The 24,779-nt window shown below is 40.5% G+C and overlaps 1 protein-coding gene across 1 annotated transcript in view; it reads left to right on the top strand.

The window, feature by feature from the left end:
- Positions 1–4,496: 4,496 nt before the first annotated feature.
- The window catches only part of LOC128920062 (short stature homeobox protein 2), a 216,758-nt gene continuing 196,475 nt past the window's right edge, over positions 4,497–24,779 (top strand). The window contains exon 1 of the mRNA XM_054226315.1: positions 4,497–5,063. The gene's annotated coding sequence lies outside the window, so the exon portion shown is untranslated. The remainder of the gene's footprint in view (positions 5,064–24,779) is intronic.

The raw sequence follows: 24,779 nt of genomic DNA, 5'->3' as shown, positions 1-24,779 counted from the left end.
GCGTATGGCGAGTCAGTACAAAGGCATACTGCGAACAGATAAGTCTGTTTTGTTTTGCATTTATTGTAATTGCTCTATAACTGTCAGTCAATTGCTGCTGAAATAAAGTGTTGAGAATAAATACAATACGTTCAGCATGGACTTTTGCAAAATGTTTTTGAGCGCAAATATACCATTGGAAAAAGCACGTCATCCAGCTGTTATAGAGTTCCTTGAAAAATATACTAACAAGACAGTGCCGAGTGCTACAAATTTGCACCTAATGCCAATACGATGGCAACATTCCTGAATGATTCGCTGCATATTTTGAGGCCGGACGGTAGATATTTTTTTATATATTCCTCTAATATGCTAATTTTACTTTTTTAAAGGTATTCAGTACAACAGAGTATTATTTGCGGTTACGGATGTGGCGGCGTACATGTTGGCAACTATGAAGGCTATGAAGACGTGGTACCCAAAGATGTTGCATTGCACATGCTTCGCCCATGGCGTGCATAGAATATCGGAGTTCGTACGACTCGAATTTACAGATGTCAATGCACTTATTTCGAATGTGAAATCAATCTTTTGCAAGGTATCACCTCAATTTGAACTAATTAATTAAATATTTACCAATAATATTTTTTGTTTAAAGGCACCGACTCGACGCCGTCAATTCAGGGCAGACTTTTCAGTGACTACCCCCACAACCTTGTATAACTAGGTGGGGTACATGGCTGAATATTATTGCGATCATTTATACGACGTAGAATCAGCAATGACGACTCAGACGTCTACACGTCTTTATGCAAAATTAAAAGAATTATTTTCAATAACTCGAAGGAAAATGATAACTTCATCGATTCTTTAACACCGTTGGAAGTTGCTAATTTTAAATACTGTCCAGTGACTTCAGTGGACGTTGAAAGATCTTTTCCCGTTTACACCACATTGTTAAATGAAAAACGACGATCGCTTTTATTTGAAAATTTGAAGCAATATTTAATTGTGCATTGTAATTTTTCTCTTTTTAACAACAATGAAATTTAAAACAAATAAAACAAAATTTTTTATTAGTTGAATATTTTTTTAATGTGCATATTTGCGAGCATATTTCAGCCTTTTTTATTGCATATCTAAGCGCTTAAAACTGCATTTTTCGTGCATATTTTGGTTGGCCCAGTATATAATACACAATTCGACCCACATATTCGTCATACATATTGTATAAAGTCCATTGAAAGCCTTAATATTAGGTTAGAAGCACCGAGGCCCTCATGTTCCATATATGGGGCCTTGAAAACCTATGGTCAGATTTCGGCGATTGTTAGAATGGGGCTGCGACATTATAAACATAGTATATGTGCAAAGTTCTGCACCGATATCTTCACTAGTGCTTACTTTATATATTGTAAAGTAAACGATTCAGATCGTCTTCAAAGTTCTGCTATATAGGAAGTAGACGTGGTTGTGAAACGATTTGTCCTATTTTCACAACATATCATTGGGATGTAAGGAAACTATTACAAACCAAGTTTCATTGAAATCGGTCGAGTAGTTCCTAAGATATGTTTTTTTACCCATAAGTGGGCGATGCAACGCCCATTTTCCATTTTGTAAAAAAACATGAGTGCAGCTTCTATCTGCCATTGCTTATGTGAAATTTAATGTTCCTCACGTTTTTCCTTAGCGAGTTAACCCACTTTTAGTAATTTTCAACTTATCCTTTGTATGGGAGGTGGGCGTGGTTATTATCCGATTACTTTAATTTATGGACTGTATTAGGAAGTGGCCAAAAAAACGACTGCAGAAAGTTTGGTTTATATAGCTCTATTGGTTTGCAAGATATGTACAAAAAACCTGTTTGAGGGCGGGGCCACGCCCACTTCTTCAAAAAAATTACATCCAAATGTGCTCCTCATTAATGCGATCCTGTGTTCCAAATTTAATTTTAATAACTTTATTTATGGCTTAGTTATGACACTGTATAGGTTTTCAGTTTCCGCCATTTTGTGGGCGTGGCAGTGGACCGATTTTGCCCATTTTCGAAAGCAACCTCCTCAGGGTGCCAAGGAATATGTTTTCCAAGTTTCATTACGATATATTTATTTTTAGTCAAGTTATCGCTTGCACGGACATACGGACAGACAGACAGACGGACAGACGGACGGACAGACATCCGGATTTCAAATCCACTCGTCATCCTGATCATTTATATATATATAACCCCATATCTAACTCTTTTATTTCTTGGTGACACAAACAACCGTTATGTGAACAAAACTATGTGCAACATGTTGCGAGAGTATAAAAACCAATTTTATTTCAATCCGAAGGCGTTCGATCTGAACACGGGGGTAGTTAACGTATCATTGCTGAATAATCGATCGTATCCTGGGTTATGTTGGAGATCGCTTGCATGATCGCTTTTGTTTGTTTTCATTATTGCTTATATTTGTTGTCTTTTAATGAGATAAAACTTGTGTTGATTATATCATATGAGACCTTTGTAACAAAATAAACAATAAAATAATTTATGCGATAACTTGGTATTGCCGAAAATGCAAGTGCTAAAACGTAAATAAAGCAATGAAAGATTACATACAGAGGATCATACTAGATATGGGCATTTGTGGATGAACTTTTTGGAAAAATGGGGTATGTTCCCGCCTCCCAATATGCTTTTTGTGTATATCTCGCAAACTTACTGGACACATTTCCCTTTAGTATTTCATATCAAAATGGTTGATATCGGAAAATAACCACATCTACGCCCTATCAGAAGGTTAGGCAGAAAACTACTAAAAGTGTGTTGACTTTTAACGAATAACGAAGGAAACACTAAATTTTATAGAAGAAATTGTGAAAACTCAGACTAAAAATAAAATTAAAGAAATGGGCGAGGCGTCGCCCCCTTTTGAGTCAAAAACCATTTCTCAGGAACTCATCGACCGATTTCATTGAAATTGGGTACATCATATTTCCTTAACACCCTGATTTCGATGTAGAATTGCGAAATCGGTTCACAACCACGCCTACTACCCAATTAATACAATTTGAATTTCATCTGATTCCTTCAATTGACAATATGTTCATATGTAAACAAAGCTTTACACGAACAGTGCATTTGAGGTTTGGCGTCACTCGTTTAAAAATTGTCGAAATTGGACTATAACAATTCAAGGCCACAGATATCAAAAATGAAGAACTCATTTCTTAAGGATAAATTTTTCCCGAAAATATCGGTAAATCTCACAGATAATTTATTGTAATTCATTAGGAATCCGTTTATTATATGTAACTATTATTATTATAATGGTTAAAATCGTATCTAGCCCATATTTAATTATAGGGTTTTCGAACCTATGGTGGGACAAATACAGTGTCGGACAAAACTCATTGGACTAACTCGTGTCTCAGACATATTCCGTCATAACTTTTTGCATGGATGCATTAGAAGAATAATTTTTTTGCAAAAGAAAGATCGCATATTCTATATTAAGAAACAATTCAATTTTATTTTTCAACTTTTATGTACAATTTATAACTTATAACAGAAGGGAAAAAAGTAAAAAACATGCGCGGCATAACTCATTGGACTTTAGCTGAATATGAAAATAAATTGTTTTAAATTAATATTTTATTGGGTAGCCATTATTTTTAATGATTGCAGCACATCTTTTAGGCATAGATGAAATTAAATTAATAATATGTGAATCATTTATTCCATTCCAGGCTTGTTTCAAGGCATCAAATAGCTTGTTTTTATTACCGTGAACCTGTTCCCTATTAATCTGCCTGATGACAATTTCCAATAAGTTTTCAATCGGGTTTATATCAGGAGACTGGGCGGGCCATCTCATAAAACAAACTTTTTCTTCCAAAAGCCAATCCTTCACAACTTTTGACGTGTGTTTGGGGTCATTATCATGTTGGAACTACCAATCAGGCGACATTTTTTTGATAGCGTGGGGTAACATTTGGGTTTGCAGTATATTTTTATATTGGAACCTATCCATGTTCCCTTCTATTTTGAAAATGGTCCTACTCCCTGCCAGAGAAGCATCCGCACACCATTATGTTACCCCCACCATGCTTTACGGTACCCTGCAAGTATCGACGGTCTAAACGCTTTTCTGTTGATCTTCGTACACGTGTCATTCCATCTGAGTTCTGCAAATTAAATTTGGACTCATCTGAAAACAATACTGACTTCCATTGCTCCACGGAACTTGAAGTGTTTCTTAATATAGAATAAGTGATCTTTCTTTTGCAAAAAAATTATTCTTCTAATGCATCCATGCAAAAAGTTATGACGGAATATGTCTGAGACACGAAAAAAAAAAAAATTATTCTTCTAATGCATCCATGTAAAAAGTTATGACAAAATATGTCTGAGACTCGAGTTAGTCCAATGAGTTTTGTCTGACACTGTATATCGGTTAATATGTGAGATATCATAGCAAAATGATATAATGTAACTTTATGTCGAATGTATGCGTCAACCTGTGCGTTATCGTTCCGTTGCACTCGAACTTAACACTTTCTTGTTTGGATTTTGGTAATAGTTTTTATATTATCGATTTTGACTATGTTGACATTTTATTTAAAAGGCAATTATGGGTATTCATAAGTTATATGAAATATGCATATGTATTTATGTCTTGCCTAATTATATATACATACATATATATGCACTTAATTTGTTATGATTTACAGGGAATGAACTTTATGTACTTCTGTTCTACATGTGCCCGTACAAATATAAATATTTCGTCGAACATGCTTAATATTTCCCTCTTAACGGAGTATTTGACTTTTTTATTAACTGCGCAACTGCAGCAAAATTTATTTGATGATAGCGAGGAGCGATGCTTCAATAAAGAGTTTATTGTAAGTTTTGTTGTGAGAATCAAAATTAAGTAGCGTTTGTTAATATGGGATGTAGAATTGAACAGATATATTCAGTGTGTTTTAGAAATAAAAAACAACTTTTTCCTTTTAATTTTTTAAGTTATCAGCAACAAAAATAAGTGATATTCAAATTATATTCAATGGTGTAGAAACTGAAACCTACATTGGTGAGTTAATTTTTCTTTTTTTTGGGTTACTGCAATTGGTTGGTTTCTCAGCATATTTTTAGAAAGTTTAAAGCTCGCTCGAAATTATAAGTAAAAATTATACAGGTCGGAAATTTTACCAAGATGTATTCGTTGTGTTGTTTAAGGCGTGCATTGAAAATTTAAAAATCTCTAATTTGTATAGTGCAAAATATACTAATTTCTTAATATGCATATATAATAAGAAACTCCATGGACAAGGAAAGGATATGAAATGTGCTAGCTTAAGATTGGCAATACTTATTTTGTAAAGACATAATATATTTTGTGGCGTCAGTTTTATACCTTTTTTTAATAAAAATGTAATTATAAAAATAAAAATAAATAAATCACCAATCAGAATTTTGTAGAACGGTGGTTTAAAAATGCACAGAAAACTACTCACAGTTTATAATTTCAAATATTATATGAATTGTATATAGTATCGTAAGCGTAAACGAAAAATTAATATTTAATTACATATATGTATGAATAATTGCTCCACAGTGTATAATTGTTTTCCTTTTTTAACTGTTTATTACAACACATAACACCATTGAAGAGAGATATAGAGATTCATGTTTATCAAATTCACAAATTCATATTTGTTCCCAAGTTAAATCGTGGTTATATGGGTCTAGTAAAGCAATGTTTGTTTTAATATGGTGGATTTTTTGTGGATCTTGTTTAATTTGAAGGATTGCTTCTTCCTTGGGTTATTCACAAAACTTAGTTTTACTATTACATATTACTTAATAATGGGTGTAACCGAAGATCTCATACTCCTTCAGCAGCGAAGCCAAAACTTTTTATTAACAAGTAAGGAAAGGCTAAGTTCGGGTGCAACCGAACATTGTATACTCGCGCAATTTATTGATATAATTTTATTGAGAAAACACACAATTTGACCCATATATTCGGCATAAAGTCCAATATAATAACGAAAATCATCATATATAGTAAATATATGAGGGCTGAGGTAATTCCTGAACAGATTTCATTTCACCACCAAGGTACACTATATCCAAGACTATAAGCTCACTTAATTTTGCTAAGATATCTCACATATTAACCGATATATGCAGAATAAAGGCCACATCATTTTTGGAGAACCTATAATTAGGAATATGGGAGCTAGTAGAAATTATGACCTGATTTGAATAATCTTTGGAACAGAGACACACTATTAGAAGAAAAATAATTGCCTCTGAATTACATTAATAAAATAACCGTAGGCACTGAGTTTTTCATGTTCGATTCGGGACATTGAAAAGATATACATAGTACGATTTCGACAATTTTTGCACAAGTGAAGCCACGGATGATATAGAGTATTTGTGTAGAGTTGTATTCCGCTAACTTCATTTATTATAAAGTGAAGGAATCAAATGGAATTCAAAATCGAATTATTTTTTCCATCCGTGTAATCAGGAAAGCCACGCCCATTTTCCACTTTTTAAAAAATCTGAGTACAGCTCCTTTCTGCCATTTCTTCCGTAAAAAGTAGTGTTTCTGGTGTTTTTCGATAGTGAGTTAACGCACCTTTAGTAATTTTCAACATAACCTTTGTAGGCGTGGTTATTATCCGATTGTATCAATTTTTATGGTATGTAATTTACGTACCCCGTAAGAGAAACGACTGCAGATAGTTTTATATAGCTTTATAGGTTTGCGTTTGGCCACACGCACTTAAAACCGAGTGGGGTTGCACTGCGGGAGTGCAGGCAGAAGTGAAAACTTGAACTCATGGCGCGTTGCGCACTTTTTTGGGTGAGCATTTTTAGGAGTCATAGTTAGAAGTTCACGTAAGTGAGGAAAGTTTCTGACTGTCATTCACTTGGGAGTGGCCAGGAACGATTCTCTTACATGTGGCTCAAGCAGCTCACGACTTCCGGTCTTAGACCAAGTATCCTCTGGGTAGCCAACAGACATTCGTTTGGAGGCGAGCTAAAGTGAGAAGGCGAAACCCGCTTATGCGGTTGTGCGTAGGGTTTGGGACCCACCACATAAAAGCACCCCCCAATGAAAAGGAAAAAACAGCCTCGGATGAGAGACCCCAATTTTGATGACGACCACTGCAAACGTTTAAAGGACTACAAATTAAGGGCATGCAGCTGGAATTTCCGGACCCTTAATTGGAAAGGTGTCTCTGCCCAGCTGGTTGATATCCTCGTAAGAGTAAAGGCTGACATCACCTCAATCCAAGAAATGCGATGGACGGGACAAGAACGGAAGAAGGTGGGTCCTTGTGACATCTACTACAGCGGCCATATAAAGGAGCGCAAATTCGGTGTGGGATTCGTGTTGGGAGAGAGACTCCGTCGTCGAGTCCTGGCATTCACTCCGGTGGATGGACGTCCAGCCACAATCCGCATAAAAGCGAGGCTATTCAAAATATCGCTGATTTGCGCCCACGCCCCAACGGAAGAGAAGGACGATGTGACCAAAGATACCTTCTATGAGCGCCTAGAACGTACCTATGAGCGCTGCCCCCGCCACGATGTCAAAATCGTGCCTGGCGATTTCAACGCTAGGGTGGGTAAAGAAGGTGTCTTTGGCACAACAGTCGGAAAATTCAGACTCCATGACGAAACATCACCAAACGGTTTGAGGCTGATCGACTTCGTCGGGGCCCGAAATATGGTCCGCCGACCGCAAAACGAGCGGGATTGGGAAAGATACCGAGAGCTGAAGAGGGAAGCGAGACGCATTTGCAGACAAAAAAGAAAGATGCCGAAATGCGTGAGTATGAAGAGCTTGACAAGCTGGCCGACAGGGGTAATGCTCGAAAATTTTACGAAAAGATCCGGCGACTAACTGAAGGTTTCAAGACCGGAGCACACTCCTGTAGGACCCCCCGAGGTGATCTAGTTGTTGATGACCAGAGTATACTGTGTTTGTGGAGGGAACACTTCTCCAGCCTGCTGAATGGCAGTGAAAGAACAACAACAGGAGATGGCGAACCCGATTCCCCAATCGACGACGATGGAGTAGATGTTCCATTGCCCGACCGTGAAGAAATTCTAATAGCAATTACCCGCTTGAAGAACAAAAAGGCGGCGGGGAACGATGGATTACCGGCCGAGCTATTCAAATACGGCGGCGAAGAGCTGATAAGGTGCTTGCATCAGCTTCTTTGCAGAATATGGTCGGAAGAAAGCATGCCTGACGATTGGAATCTCAGTGTACTCTGTCCAATACACAAAACGGAAGACCCCACCATTTGCGCCAATTACCGTGGGATAAGCCAACATCGCGTATAAGGTTCTGTCGAGCGTATTGTGTGAAAGACTAAAGCCCTCCGTCAGCAAACTGATTGGACCTTATCAGTGTGGCTTTAGACCTGGAAAATCAACAACAGGCCAGATATTCACCATACGCCAAATCTAGGAGACGACCCGTGAAAAGAGAATCGACACATACCACTTCTTTGTCGATTTTAAAGATGCCTTCGACAGCACGTAAAGGAGCTGGAGCTGGAGCGGAGTGGAGGCCTTCCCCTTCCTCGGTTGCCGAAAACCAATTGTTTCGGCTGCAGCGGTACGCAGTGAATTTGAGATGCCGTTCCACAGTTCCCTTATACCGAAATGCTTATGAGTGCTCTCAGAGAGCAGGAGTGAAAGTCGAGTAGAGTATTTCGTGGCTGTCCGTTGCGATTGCAGCTTTTCGACGTCGAACCTTCCTTGTGTTTTTTGACGGGCATTCTTTGCTGCACAGAGGCGGGTGCGTATCTTCGCTGCGACCAGATAATGGTCCGAGTCTATATTTGGTCCTCGGAGCGTACGCACGTCTAAAACACAGGAGACATGTCTTCCGTCTATCACAACGTGATCGATTTGGTTACGCGTGTTTCGATCAGGAGACAGCCAAGTAGCTTGATGTATTTTCTTATGCTGGAATCTAGTACTACAGACGACCATATTTCGGGCCCCGACGAAGTCGATTAGCCTCAAACCGTTTGGTGATGTTTCGTCATGGAGTCTGAATTTTCCGACTGTTGTGCCAAAGACACCTTCTTTACCCACCCTGGCGTTAAAATCGCCAAGCACGTCTTTTACATCGTGGCGGGGACAGCGCTCATAGGTGCGTTCTAGGCGCTCATAGAAAGCATCCTTGGTCACATCGTCCTTCTCTTCCGTTGGGGCGTGGGCGCAAATCAGCGATATGTTGAAGAACCTCGCTTTGATGCGGATTGTGGCAAGACGTTCATCCACCGGGGTGAATGCCAGGACTCTGTGACGGAGTCTCTCTCCCACCACAAATCCAACACCAAATTTGCGCTCCTTTATATGGCCGCTGTAGTAGATGTCACAAGGGCCCACCTTCTTCCGTCCTTGTCCCGTCCATCGCACTTCTTGGATGGCGGTGATGTCAGCCTTGAGTCGTATGAGGACATCAACCAGCTGGGCAGAGCCACCTTCCCAATTAAGGGTCCGGACATTCCAGGTGCATGCCCTTATATCATTATCCTTAAAACGTTTGCAGGGGTCGTCATCAAAAGGGGGGTGTCTCATCCGAGGCTTTCGATTTTCGATTTCGGATTTTTCATTGGGGGGTGTTTTTATGTGGTGGGTCCCAAGCCCTACGCACAACCGCATAAGCGGGCTTCGCCTTCTCACTTTAGCTCGCCTTCAAACGGATGTCTGTTGGCTACCCAGAGGATACTTGGTCTAAAACCGGAAGTCGTGAGCAGCTTGAACCATGTGGAGAAGAATCGTTTCTGGCCACTCCCAAGTGAATGACAATCAAAAACTTTCCTCACTTGCTTGAACTTCTACACATGATCCCATCCTCAAACTTCTACACATGATCCCATCCTACAAATATTTGAGCTATTTGCAACAAATATGGTAATCTAATTGCGTTTATTTTGAGTATTAAATACTGAAATCATAATATGTGATAACCATTTTAAAAAAGTACCAGAAATTAACGAAGAATTGTCCCTTGCAATTTCAGCTTCTAAATATGGTTGCCCACTTTCTCATCATTCTGTTCCAAAATCGCTTGAATTTTTAAGAAACGTTTTGCCACATTTGGATGGAAACAACAAACAACGTTTGATGTTATCGTTAAGCTAATAAAATATGATGAAGTGTTCATTGGCCGCGTTCGTGCAAGCAATTTCCCGTTCAAGTGCAACTTATTATAGTACTAGACAAGCGCATATCCTCTCGTAAGTTTCCGCACATTTCTTGCATAACGAAATTGCTACGTAAACTTATCCGATGTGCGAATTGAATTTTCATACAAATTTTGACAAGTCATTTACGCAATGGAAAACTTATACGGTTTAGGAGGTTTACGAGGCTTTTACTCGTTTAACACCGCGCCACGCATCTCTCCTTTTGGCCATTGGTAACACCAAGTGAAGCCAGGTCTTTCTCCAATTGGTCCTTCCATCGGAGTGGAGGTCTCCCTTTTCTTCGGCTTCCACCAGCGGGTACTGCATCGTACACTTTCAGAGCTGGACCATTTTCGTCCATTCGAACAACATCACCTAGCCAGCGTTGCCGCTGTCTATTTATTCGCTGAACTATATCAAACATCGCTCATCGTGGCTTCGTCTGCGGTATTCGCCGTTGCCAATGTTTAAGAGACCATAAATCTTCCGCAAACCTTTCTTTCGAAAACCCCTAGTGTCGCCTCCTCGGATGTTGACATAGTTCACGCTTCAGCACCATAAAGTATGAGGAAAATGATGAGGGACTTGTAGAGTTCAGTTTTTGTTCGTCGAGAGAGGACTAGACTTTTCAATTGCCTACTCAGTCCAAAGTAACATTATTGCTGTTAATGATGGTTCCCAGATGAACAAAATAATCTACAAGTTCAAAGACTGTCAACAGTGACGTGGGAGGCAAGACGCGAATGCGCTGATTGTTTGTTTGATGACAGGAGATATTTCGTCTTGTCCTCGTTCACCACCAGACCCATTCGCTTCGCTTCCTTATCCAGGTGAAAATCACGGCGCGGTTGTTGCTTCCGATGATGTCAATATCATCGGCGTACGCCAGCACACACTCTTATAGAAGACTTCACCTTCTTTGTTTAGCTCTGCGCTTCGTACTATTTTTTCCACCATCAGGTTAGAAAAGTTACCTTGTCTGAAACCTCGTTTGCTATCGAATGACTCGAAGAGGTCCTTCTCGATCCTGACGGAGCTTCTGGTGTTGCTCAACGTTTGCTTACACAGCCGTATTACTTTTGCGAGGATACCAAATTCAGACATCGCGGCATAAAGGCAGCTCCTTTACGTGCTGTCGAAGGCATCTTTAAAATCGACAAAGAAATGATATGTGTCGATCCTCTTTTCACGGGTCTTCTCCTAGATTTGGCGCATGGTGAATATCTGGTCAATTGTTGAATTTCCAGGTCTAAAGCCACACTGATAAAGTCCAGTCAGTTTGTTGAAGGTGTGCTTTAGTCTTTCACACAGTACGCTCGATAGAACCTTGTTTGCGATATTTAGGAGGCTTATCCCACGGTAATTGGCGCAGATTGTGGGATCATGGATGGATTGGGCAGAGCACACTTAGAATCCAATCGTCAGGCATGCTTCCTTCCGACCATATTCCGCAAAGAAGCTGATGCATCAGTTCTTCGCCGCCGTATTTGAATAGCTCGGCCGGCAATCCATCGGCCGCATTGTTGTTCTTCAAGCGGTTAATTGCTACTCGAATTTTTTCATTGTCGGGTAATGGAACACCTGTTCCATCGTTATGGATTGGAGAATCGGGTTCGCCATCTCCTGTTGTTGTACGTGCACTGCCATTCAGCAGGTCGGAGAAGTGTTCCCTCCGCAAACTCAGTGTACTCTGAGCATAAACGACTAGCATACCTCTGGGGGTCCTACAGGAGTGTGCTCCGGTCTTGAAACCTTCAGTTAGTCTCCGGATTTTTCGTAGAATTTTCGAGCATTACCCCTGTCGGCCATCCTGTCAAGCTTTTCATACTCACGCATTTCGGCATCTTTTTTTCCTTTGTCTACACATGCGTCTCGCTTCCCTCTTCAGCTCTTGGTATCTTTCGCATCCCGCTCGTGTTGCGGTCGATCACAACAATGCGAGGTAGGCAATCTGTTTTCTCTCCACCGCGAGACAAAAGTCAATGGTTTCGGTTGCAGCTGTATGCAAGGAGCTTGATATGCCGTACCACAGTTCCCTTACACCGAGTTGCTTATGAGTGCTCTCAGAGAGCAGGAGTGCAAGTCGTGTAGAAAATCGTTCGGCTGTCGGTTGTGATTGCAGCTTCTCCTTATGATTGTTACCGTGCGCGCGTCGACGTTGGGACCACGGAGCGTACGCACATCAAAAACACTAGAGACATGTCGTCCATTTATCACAACATGATCGATCTGTTTGCGAGTGATTCGATCGGGGGACAGCCAAGTAGCTTAAGGTATTTTCTTATGCTGGAATCTAGTATTACAGATGATCATATTTAGGGCCCCTGCGAAGTCGATCAGCCGTTTTGCGATGTTTCGTCATGGAGGCTGAATTTTCCGACTGTTGTGCCAAAGACACCTTCTTCACATAATTGGGGTCTCTTATCCGAGGCTGTTGCTTCCTTTTCATTGGTTTTTTTTTGTATGTGGTGGGCCCCAAACCCTAAGCACAACCTCATAGGCGGGGTTCGCCTTCTCACTTTAGCTCGCCTCCAAACGGATGTCTGTTGGCTACCCAGAGGCCTAAGACCGGAAATGGTGAGCTGCTTGAGCCACATGCAAAAGAATCGTTCCTGGCCGCTCCCAAGAGAATGACAGTCAGAAACTTTCCTCACTTACGTGAACTTCTACACATGACCCCATCCTCCATGTTGCTACATACTTTCGTTAAATTAACTCTCAATTTGACAAATATATTCGACAAAAAGCTCACATGAATAAAGAAAATCATTATATAAAGTACATATATGGGGTTAGGGTAATTCGTGGACCGATTTCAATCATTTTCGTTTCCAAAATATAGTATTAAACATTTTCTTTATTTCAGATATCGTACATAGAGTGTCATAACCATTGATCACGATTTTATGTAAATTGTGAATATATTACTTTGATAATTTTGCTTTGATTTTTTTGTGATTAATACATTAATACAGTAAGACCTCACTTTTCATAGTAGATACGTTTCAACAGATCGCGACCCAAATTGAAACAACGTATGTTAGGTAGGTAGATCGGTAATGTGGTTGTCAAATAACGCACCTAGGCCTTTACGAGGCCCATTGCGAATCCACCGGGACTAAAGCCGTTTACTCTACAAAGTCCTCTTTGAACCACTCTATGGCTTTTATAAAGTTGAGCAGCTCAACAAGTTTAACGTGCGAAACTTCCGAGATGTTGTCTAGAAAACCATGTCCGATGGTGTGAGTCTTTTCCTTTACAATGCTTTGCATTCACATAGAAGATGCACAACTGTCACTTCTTCTTCTATTTCCTGGCAGCTTCTACAGTTGGCTGTCTGTAAATATATATATATATATATATATATATATAGTATCTAATCCACAAAAAGGGAGACCCCACAATTTGCGCCAATTACCGTGGGATAAGCCTCCTCAACATCGCGTATAAGGTTCTGTCGAGCGTATTGTGTGAAAGACTAAAGCCCACCGTCAACAAACTGATTGGACCTTATCAGTGTGGCTTTAGACCTGGAAAATCAACAACAGACCAGATATTTACCATGCGCCAAATTTTTGGAGAAGACCCGTGAAAATATGATCGACACACACCATCTCTTTGTCGACTGCTTTCGACAGCACGAAAAGGAGTTGCCTTTATGCCGCGATGTCTGAATTTGGTATCCCCGCAAAACTAATACGGCTGTGTAAACTGACGTTGAGCAACACTAAAAGCTCCGTCAGGATCGGGAAGGACCTCTCCGAGCCGTTCGATACCAGACGAGGTCTCAGACAAGGTGACTCATTATCGAGCGACTCCTTTACCTTGATGCTGGAAAAAATTATAAGAGCTGTAGAGCTAAATAGAGAAGGTACAATCTTCTACAAGAGTGTACAGCTACTGTCGTTCGCCGATGATATCGAAATCATTGGAAACAACACCCGCGCCGTTAGTTCTGCTTTTTCCAGACTGGATAAGGAAGCGAAGCGTATGGGGCTGATGGTGAACGAGGACAAGACAAAATATCTCCTGTCATCAATCAAACAGTCAGCGCATTCGCTTCTTGGCTCCCACGTCACTGTTGACAGTCATAACTTTGAAGTTGTAGATAATTTCGTCTATATGGGAACCAGCATTAACAGCAATAACAATATCAGTCTGGAAATCCAACACAGAATCACCCCTGCCAACAGGTGCTACTATGGACTAAGTAGGCAATTGAAAAGTAAAGTCCTCTCTCGACGAACAAAAACAAAACTCTACAAGTCCCTCATCATTCCCGTCCTACTTTACGGTGCAGAAGCGTGGACGATGTCAACATCCGATGAGACGGCACTAGGAGTTTTCGAGAGAAAGGTTTTGCGGAAGATTTATGGTCCCTTAAACATTGGCAACGGCGAATACCGCAGACGATGGAACGATGAACTGTATGTGTTATGACGACATAGACATAGTCCAGCGAATAAAAAAACAGCGGCTACGCTGGCTAGGTCATGTTGTTCGAATGGATGAAAGTGCTCCAGCTCTGAAAGTATTCGATGCAGTACCCGCTGGTGGAAGCCGATGAAGAGGGAGACCTCCACTACGATGGAAGGACCAGGTGGAGAGGGACCTGGCTTCGCTTGGTATAACCAATTGGCGCCAAACTGCCAGAAGGAGGGATACGTGACGCGCTGTTTTGGACTCGGCTATAACCGCGTAAGCCGTGTCTACGCCAGTCAAGAAGAAGAAGAAAATAATTATCTACCATAAACTTTACGTCTCTCCCCTGGCCTATGTATTTACCCTGGTCATCGAAAAAGTAATAAAATATGTATTAAGTGACTTGCCCTTACGTGAGAAGATAAATAATAGGGACAAAAATCATAATATAGAGGCTTCATGAGAAAAATCCAAAGTTTTTTTTGGCCGTTTTCTCTATGCAATCACCTCTTATCGTAGAATCACCCATATACAATATTATTCAGGGGCTAAAAAAATAAAATATACTGCATTAGAAAATTAGAACTCTGGACGCCAACTTTCAGAGCTTTCATTTAGGGATTTTTCTTAATTATTACAACACGTAGATAAAAACCCCAAAAAGAAAGAGTTGGGGAGAAATATAAAAAAATATTACAATAACAACAGTAACCATGTGGACGTGAGAAAAGTGTTGAATCTTCCCTAGTATTCGTCCCATGTAGCCAGGAAAAAGCCATTTCTCGTGAAGTCATTTACGTGACAATTCTGATTTCCAATTAGATCTGTGCAATTCGAAACATGAATATATGCCAGAATATTCCCATTCCCATATTCTTTTTTTTTTAAGAATGTCCTGTTCTTTTCTCATGAATCTCTCTTCGATTTGTGCTTGCATTTTGCAAAGAATTTATTGACAATTGGGTTTTTGTTGTTTTTGCTTAGCGGCAAATACACTTGCAGACTTATCTGTACTACATACCAAGTAAAGCCTGGTCTGCACACCAAATTTTAGGTCTGCATACATATGAACAAAATAGAAATGTTTCAATTTTTCTGCTCGTCGTTGCGACGGGTAGCAACGTATATACATAGGTGTTGTACACAGACCGCATCATGGCGCGACACAATATTTCGAAAATGTATGAAGCGATTTTGTTCAAATTTTGCACACTTCTTTGCAATAACATTATCTAGTTAATGAACCATGGATAATATATACATATTATTTATTACAACTACTTTTTTTGGCCAAAATATGCCGAACAATTCTCTATTAACTCGAAATTTTGAATTGGCAAATCAAATTTTATACAAATTTGCTTTGCTAGATGTCAAATTTCATGTAAATTTCCTTGCATAAATCGAACTTTTCAACCAAACGTCAAGAGCCAAACAATAGCAAGCTGGAACAAACAAAATTACAGAGTACATGTTTTAATGTATGTACATAAAACTGTATGCGAAGTAAATAATAAAACTGTGGGTAAATCTATATTTTACAACTTTTTCAAAAATTTATGTTTTAATAAAAATTTCTATAACTCGAAGTCTCTCCAACACGCTAGGTCGTGTCGTATCGTCGTCTATGTGTTCAGCACTTGAGTGTATAGTGAGCTGATTTGCGACCCGCTATGCATACAAGTCTGCAAGTGTATTTGCCGCTTTATTCAAAGCCTTTCTTCTGTTTTTGTTTTTACTTTTGATGTTTTTTAACATATTGTATTAGTAGATACATTTTTTTTCTGTAAAAGAAAAATCATCAAAAAACAATACCTTTGCTATAGAAATTTCATGCCAAAGTTGATTTTTTGTATCAAGTTGCAATTTGCAAAGAATTAGTTGACAAACTGTATATCGGTTTTACTCGTTATCAGCATAGCATCAGTTCTGTTTTACCCGGGATTACACCTGATCTGTTGTTGGTGGTCCATTGTCGTAACCTTCTAAGGGTTCTTTCCCACTTCCTCTTTTTCGCTGGTGTCTTTGGTTCGCTCTCCGTCGAACGCTGCCTCTTTTCAGCTATTTCCTCCTCAATCCGATTAGCAAATGCTGGATCCGAGGCATTGCTCCAGTTCCGTGTTGCGAAATGAGCACGGCCGGTCTTCACCTCCTCCCTGGCCTAAGCCAACCTTACCACCTCATCTTCCTTCAGGTTGGACTTGCCCTCGAGTCGGTTACATATTTCGACCGCCGCCTTGTATCTGGCCTTAGCTTTCATCCCCTCCTTGTTAGGCTTCTTCCGGGGCCCTCTCTTGTTACCAAAGTTGGTACCCACGGTCTTCTTCCTTTTCAGTGTTGATGCTTACGGCGCTTTCTTGGTCCGAGTCTTCGAGGACTGTGGCACCAGTGCGCTGTGAAGTTGATTTCCCAGTAGTACTGCAACCTGCTCCCGTTGCAGTGGAGGTGTGGCCGCTGGCGACACAGCTCTCGCTGTGCACGCCGGTGGTAGCAGCCTCATCTCCCACCGATGTTTGGGCTGATATCCCAGCCCGCTTCTCATCCTTTATTTCGCTCTCCATTGTGAGTTTTTTGAGTTCGGGGTCCTCTACCCCTAGCGTTTTATACCTACCGCCAGGCACCTCAATAGCAATGGCCGACATCTTCCCCCATCCATCTCCCTCTGGGGAAGCATTAAAAGCAGTCCACCTCAGGGAAATGAATGGAGAATTATGGCAGCCTTTGCTGGATGACGCCTTCCACTACTGTCAGGCCTTAGCCAACTAAGCGGCAGCTTGAGTCCACGACAGGGCAAGCAGCGCCACCCATTGCCCAGTCGACACCCGCGCGGAGGATATAGCTAAGAGGATTTTTGTCGGCCAAGGCAAATTTCATTAAGAAACCCCAATTTTTACTCAAGTTATCGCTTGGTTGGTGGTTGCACGTTGGTGAGTAAAATCGAGCTCACGCCGAATGTACGGGTCAAATGGTGTTATCTTAATAAAATTACATAAATAAACTGCGATAGTATAAAATGTTCGGTTGCACCCAAACTTAGCCCTTCCTACATCTAGCATCCTACATATGCACACATACATATATACCAAAGTGATTGGGGTGACGAGTAAAGTTGAAATTCCGCTGTCCATCCGTCCGTACGTCTGAGCAAGCTATTTCTTGAGTAAAAATTGAGATATCTTCCACGTGTACAGTGTTTCTTGGTACCATAGGATGGTTGCTTTAGTAGATGGGCGAAATCGGTCATGCCCACAAAATGGCGAAAGGCTAAAACCGAAAACATATAAAGTGCCATAACTAAGCCCTAAATAAAATTATAAAACTAAAATTTGTTACAAAAGATCGCACTACGAAGGGGCATATTTGGATGTATTTTTTTTGAAAGTGAGCTTGGCCGCGCTCCCTCCTAAGTATTTTATACATATCTCGTAAACTACTAAAGCTATATCAACCAAGTTCTCAAGAGTCGTTCCTATACCATCTAAAAATTGATGAAATCGGATTATAACCACGCCTACCTAACCTAATATATATACTTAAATCTCTCAGCTATTATTAATAAATTGAAAGAAGATCTGTTTTTTCTTCCAGTGTGCATCTGTGCCAAAATTGGCAAATTAACATATAATTTTATAAATACATAACTTACGTGAGTATAAAATTTTGGGTTTGGGTTTATTTACAATCTATTAATAAGACGAAAAGTAAATTAGTTAAGAAATTTTATATGATTACATAAATACAGTTGATCTCTTTTTTACACAGTTTTTTTACGCGGTGTTTTTGTACATTTCCCTGTTACCATTTTTACACGGTTTTACTTTTTATACACAGATTTTTTATTTTAATTGTACAATTTTTGCAATAAAATCCAAATTTCATACGTCACAATTCATTGCTGTTAATAGAATTTAATAGATTCTAAATTAGGTTTAAACAAAAAAATAAAATTTTTAGACTTGAGAACCGGTGAAAAGGTTGCAACAATTTCAATACGTAAACAAATAAATGAAGCTGTATGAAGTAGTAAGAAAAAGAAGACACACCGATTAATGACGGAACTTTGAAATGAATTATTTTTTTACCATTCCCAGAATAGTTGTTTTTTGTTCCTTCTAACAGTAATATGTACATATACATACATACTTATAATACCAGAAAAGTCTATAACACCAACAATAGTGTAAATTCTCACTTTATGAATAGATATGTATATATATTTTCATGTAAAATTATATCTCTTTTACACGTTTCCTATTTTTAGCATGATTTTTTTCTTAAATTGGTCCCAATAGTGTGTTTTATATAATATACAAATTTGATTTTTTACACGGTTTTTTTTGCACGTGTGGTTTACTGTCCCCGTTAACCGTACAAAAAGGAGATCAGCTGTAGTTGAACTCCAGTGGAAACAGTTATTATATTTCAAATTCCAGAATTAAGAGTTTATTTACAATACATATTTATAAATCTTTATCCCTAAAAGGTAAATCTAACACGTGCTTTCTTTTAAGTCATCGAATTGTATTGCGATAATCAAGTAGAGTTTTTGCAATCTCTCAACATACCATGTGCTTATACTTTTTATACTCTCGCAACATGTTGCACAGATATATACGACTACTTTCTTTATAACTCAATTCAAGTGCCCCTTCTTAACATGCAAGTTTTTTAGGACACTTAAGCGGGAAAGACACTTAAAATAATCCCGTTTAAGTGCCTCGAGGTACTTACCAAGCTTTTTCTTAAATACTTCGATCCAATATTTTTTCTTTTAGAATGAAAGTCACATTTATTTATATATATATATATATTTGGCGTAGGAACCGCTTTAAGCGATTATAGCCGAATCCACCAGAGCGCGCCACTCATTCCTCCTTTTTGCTTTTTGGCGCCAATTGGAAACACCAAGTGAAGCCAGGTCACTTTGCACTTGGTCTTTCCACCGGAGTGGAGGTCGTCCTCTTCCGCGGCTTCCTCCAGCGGGTACTGCATCGAATACTTTCAGAGCTGGAGTGTTTTCTTCCATCCGTACAACATGACCTAGCCAGCGTAGCCGCTGTCTTTTTATTCGCTGAACTATGTCAATGTCGTCGTATAAATCGTACAGCTCATCGTTCCATCGCCTGCGGTATTCGCCGTTGCCAATGTTTAGAGGACCAAAAATCTTGCGCAAAACCTTTCTCTCGAAAACCCCAAGAGTCGTCTCATCGGATGTTGTCATCGTCCACGCTTCAGCGCCATACATCAGGACGGGAATAATGAGCGACTTATAGAGTTTGATTTTGGTTCGTCGAGAGAGGACTTTACTTTTCAATTGCCTACTCAGTCCAAAGTAGCACCTGTTGGCAAGAGTGATTCTGCGTTGGATTTCAAGGCTGACATTGTTGGTGTTGTTAATGCTGGTTCCCAGATAAACGAAATTATCTACAACTTCAAAGTTATGACTGTCAACAGTGACGTGGGAGCCAAGACGCGAGTGCGCCGACTGTTTGTTTGATGACAGGAGATATTTCGTCTTGTCCTCATTCACCACCAGACCCATACGCTTCGCTTCTTTATCTAGTCTGGAAAACGCAGAACAAACGGCGCGGTTGTTGCTTCCGATGATATCAATATCATCGGCATACGCCAGGAGCTGTACACTCTTGTAGAAGATTGTACCCTCTCTATTTAGTTCTGCAGCTCGTATTATTTTTTCCAGCAATAGATTGAAGAAGTCGCACGATAGTGAGTCACCCTGTCTGAAGCCTCGTTTGGTATCGAACGGCTCGGAGAGGTCCTTCCCGATCCTGACGGAGCTTTTGGTGTTGCTCAACGTCAGCTTACATAGCCGTATTAGTTTTGCAGGGATACCAAATTCAGACATCGCGGCATAAAGGCAGCTCCTTTTCGTGCTATCGAAGGCAGCTTTAAAATCGATAAAAAGATGGTGAGTATCGATTCTTCTCTCTCGGGTCTTTTCCAAGATTTGGCGCATGGTGAATATCTGGTCCATTGTGGATTTTCCAGGTCTAAAGCCACACTGATAAGGTCCAATCAGTTCGTTGACGGTGGGCTTTAGTCTTTCACACAATACGCTCGACAAAACCTTATATGCGATATTGAGGAGACTTATACCACGGTAGTTGGCGCAGATTGTGGGGTCTCCCTTCTTATGGATTGGGCAGAGCACACTAAGATTCCAATCGTCAGGCATGCTTTCTTCCGACCATATTCTACAAAGAAGCTGATGCATGCACCTTATCAGTTCTTCGCCGCCGTATTTGAATAGCTCGGCCGGTAATCCATCGGCCCCCGCCGCTTTGTTGTTCTTCAAGCGGGTAATTGCTATTCGAATTTCTTCATGGTCGGGTAATGGAACATCTATTCCATCGTCATCGATTGGGGAATCGGGTTCGCCATCTCCTGGTGTTGTACTTTCACTGCCATTGAGCAGGTCGGAGAAGTGTTCCCTCCATAATCCCAGTGTGCTCTGGACATCCGCTACCAGATTACCTTCTCGGTCCCTACATGATAATGCTCCGGTCTTGAAACCTTCTGTTAATCGCCTCATCTTTTCATAAAATTTTCGAGCATTACCCATGTCGGCCAGCTTTTCAAGCTTTTCATACTCACGCATTTCGGCCTCTTTCTTTTTACGTCTGCAAATGCGTCTCGCTTCCCTCTTCAGTTCTCGATATCTATCCCACCCCGAACGTGTTGTGGTCGATCGCAACGTTGCGAGGTAGGCAGTCTGTTTTCTCTCCACTGCGGAACGACAATTCTCATCGTACCAACTGGTTTTTTGGCGTTGCCGTAGACCAATTGTTTCGGCTGCAGCGGTATGCAATGAGTTTGAGATGCCGTTCCACAGCTCCCTTATATCGAGATGCTGATGAGTGCTCTCAGAGAGCAGGAGTCCAAGTCGAGTAGAAAATCGTTCGGCTGTCGGTTGTGATTGCAGCTTTTCGACGGCGAACCTTCCTTGTGTTTGTTGACGGGCGTTCTTTGCTGCACAGAGGCGAGTGCGTATCTTTGCTGCTACTAGATAATGGTCCGAGTCAATGTTTGGTCCTCGGAGCGTACGCACGTCTAAAACACTGGAGACATGTCTTCCGTCTATCACAACGTGATCGATTTGGTTGCGCGTGTTTCGATCAGGGGACAGCCACGTTGCTTGATGAATTTTTTTATGCTGGAATCTGGTACTACAGACAACCATATTTCGGGCCCCAGCGAAGTCGATCAGCCTCAGGCCGTTTGGCGATGTTTCGTCATGGAGGCTGAATTTTCCGACTGTTGTGCCAAAGACACCTTCTTTACCCACCCTGGCGTTAAAATCGCCAAGCACGATTTTGACATCGTGGCGGGGGCAGCGCTCATAGGTGCGTTCTAGGCGCTCATAGAAAGCGTCTTTGGTCACATCGTCCTTCTCTTCCGTTGGGGCGTGGGCTCAAATCAGCGATATGTTGAAGAACCTCGCTTTATATGGCCGCTGTAGTAGATGTCACAAGGGCCCACCTTCTTCCGTCCTTGTCCCGTCCATCGCACTTCTTGGACGGCGGTGATGTCAGCCTTTAGTTGTATGAGGACATCAACCAGCTGGGCAGAGGCACCTTCCCAATTAAGAGTCCGGACATTCCAGGTGCATGCCCTCAAATCATGATCCTTAGTACGTTTGCAGGGGTCGTCATCAAAAGGGGGGTTTCTCATCCGAGGCTCGGTGTTTGTTTTCATTGGGGAGATTTTTTTTATTTGGTGGGTCCCAAGCCCTACGCACAACCGCACAAGCGGGCTTCGCCTTTTCACTTTAGCTCGCCTCCAAACGGATGTCTGTTAGCTACCCAGGGGATACTTGGTCTAAAACCGGAAGTCGTGAGCTGCTTGAGTCATATGCAAAAGAATCGTTCCTGGCCACTCCCAAGTGAATGGCAATCAGAAACTTTCCTCACTTGCGTGAACTTCTACATATGACCCCATCCCCCCTTGCGTGAACTTCTACATATGACCTCATCCCCATTTATTTATACTGTATACATAAGGAACCAATGAAGATAGCGGAATAAAACTTTACAAAAAACGGACTATAACTTTTCAAGGCCCCGAACATGTTGAACTCAGCGCCTAAGGGTAAATTTTAACCGAAAATTTGGGCAAATTTTCCAGATAATTTAATGTAATTCAGATGAAATTATTTCCTTCTAATAGTGTGTCTCTGCTCCAAAAATTATTAAAATCGGGTCGTAACATCTTCTAGCTCCCATATAATTACAGGTTTTCCAAAAATATCATCTCCAGCTCCCATATACCTAATTATAGGTTTTTCACAAACACAGTGGGCTTTATTTCATTAGTTAATATGTGAAATATCTTAGCATAATTAAGTGAGCGTGAGTATAGTCTCTCAGCCCTCATATCTACTATATATGACGATTTTTGTTATTCAATAAATTGCGAGACTATAAAAGGTTCGGTTTCACCCGAACTTAGCCTTTCGTTACTTGTTATTTCTTCTTTAACTTATTTATTATTTAAGTCTCTGTGTATTTGATTATTAGCCACAAACCAAGAGTCGTTAAGAATAAGTCGTAAGAGTTGTGAACTGATATCGTTAAAAGATTTCAATATTTGTTTGACTTGCAGTATCCCATAACTACATATATACATATGGTACATACAGGTTTTAAGATAGCGTTGTAAAGTCGTACTTTGTTCTCCAAACTGTATTGCGATTTTCACCCAACGAACCAATTATTATTTTTATACTCTCGCAACAAAGTTGCTAAGAGAGTATTATAGTTTTGTTCACATAACGGTTGTTTATAACACCAAAAACTAAACGAGTTAGATATAAGGCTATATATCCCAAAGTGATCAGGATGAAGAGTGGAGTTCAATTCCGGATGTATGTCTGCCCGTCTGTGCAAGCTGTAACTAAAATTGAGAAATCTTGATGAAACTTGCTACACTTGTTTCTTGGCACCATAGGCTTTCGAAGATTGGCAAAATCGGACCACTGCCAAGCCCACAAAATGGCGAAAACCGAAAACACATGAAGTGCCATAACTAAACTATAAATAAAGCTATGGAAGTAAAATTTGGCACAAAGGATCGCACTATGAAGGGGCAGATTTGGATGTAATTTTTTTGGAGAAGTGGGCGTGGTCCCGACCTACTAAATTTTTATACTCTCGCAACCTGTTGCACAGAGCATAATACTTTTGTTCACATAACGGTTGTTTGTGTCACCAAGAAATATAAGAGTTAGATATGGGGTTATATATACATAAATGATCAGGATGACGAGTAGATTTGAAATCCAGAAGTCTGTCCGTCCGTCCGTCTGTCCGTCTGTCCGTGCAAGCGATAACTTGAGTAAAAATGAAGATATCTTAATGAAACTTGGAACACATATTTCTTGGCACCCTGAGGAGGCTGCTTTCGAAAATGGGCAAAATCGTTCCACTGCCACGCCCACATAATGGAGGAAACCGAAAACCTATGCAGTGTCATAACTAAGCCATAAATAAAGTGAAATTTGGAACATAGGATCCCATTAGGGAGGGGCACATTTGGATGTAATCTTTTTGGAAAAGTGGGCGTGACCCCGCCCCCAAATAGGCTTTTTGTATATAACTCGCAAACCAATAAAGCTATATAAGCCAAACTTTCTGCAGTCGTTTCTTTTAGCCATTTCCTTATACAGTCCAAAAATGAAAGAAATCGGATAATAACCACGCCCACCTCCCATACAAAGGTTAGGTTGAAAATGACTAAAAGTGCGTTAACTCACTAACGAGAAACGTCAGAAACACCAAATTTTACATAAGAAATTGCAGAAGGAAGCTGCACTGAGATTTTTTTACAAAATGGAAAATGGGCATGGCGTCGCCCACTTATGGGTCAATAACCATATCTCAGGAACTATTCGACCGATTTCAATGATATTCGGTATATAACACTTTCTTGACACCCTGATGACACGGGTGGAATATGGGCGAAATCGGTTCACAACTACGTCTACTTCCCATATAACTCAATTTTGAATTCCATCTGATTCGTTCACTTTATAATGTATTCATAAGGAACTAATGAAGCTAGCGTAATACTTTAGCGTATAACTTTACACAAATACTGTATTTGAGCTGTGGAAAAATTGTCAAAATCGGACC

The sequence above is a fragment of the Zeugodacus cucurbitae genome, chromosome 3 (assembly GCF_028554725.1).
Source record: "Zeugodacus cucurbitae isolate PBARC_wt_2022May chromosome 3, idZeuCucr1.2, whole genome shotgun sequence".
NCBI lineage: Eukaryota > Metazoa > Arthropoda > Insecta > Diptera > Tephritidae > Zeugodacus > Zeugodacus cucurbitae.
Note: the sequence above shows the minus strand (reverse complement) of the source record. Positions and strands in the feature narration are given on the sequence as shown.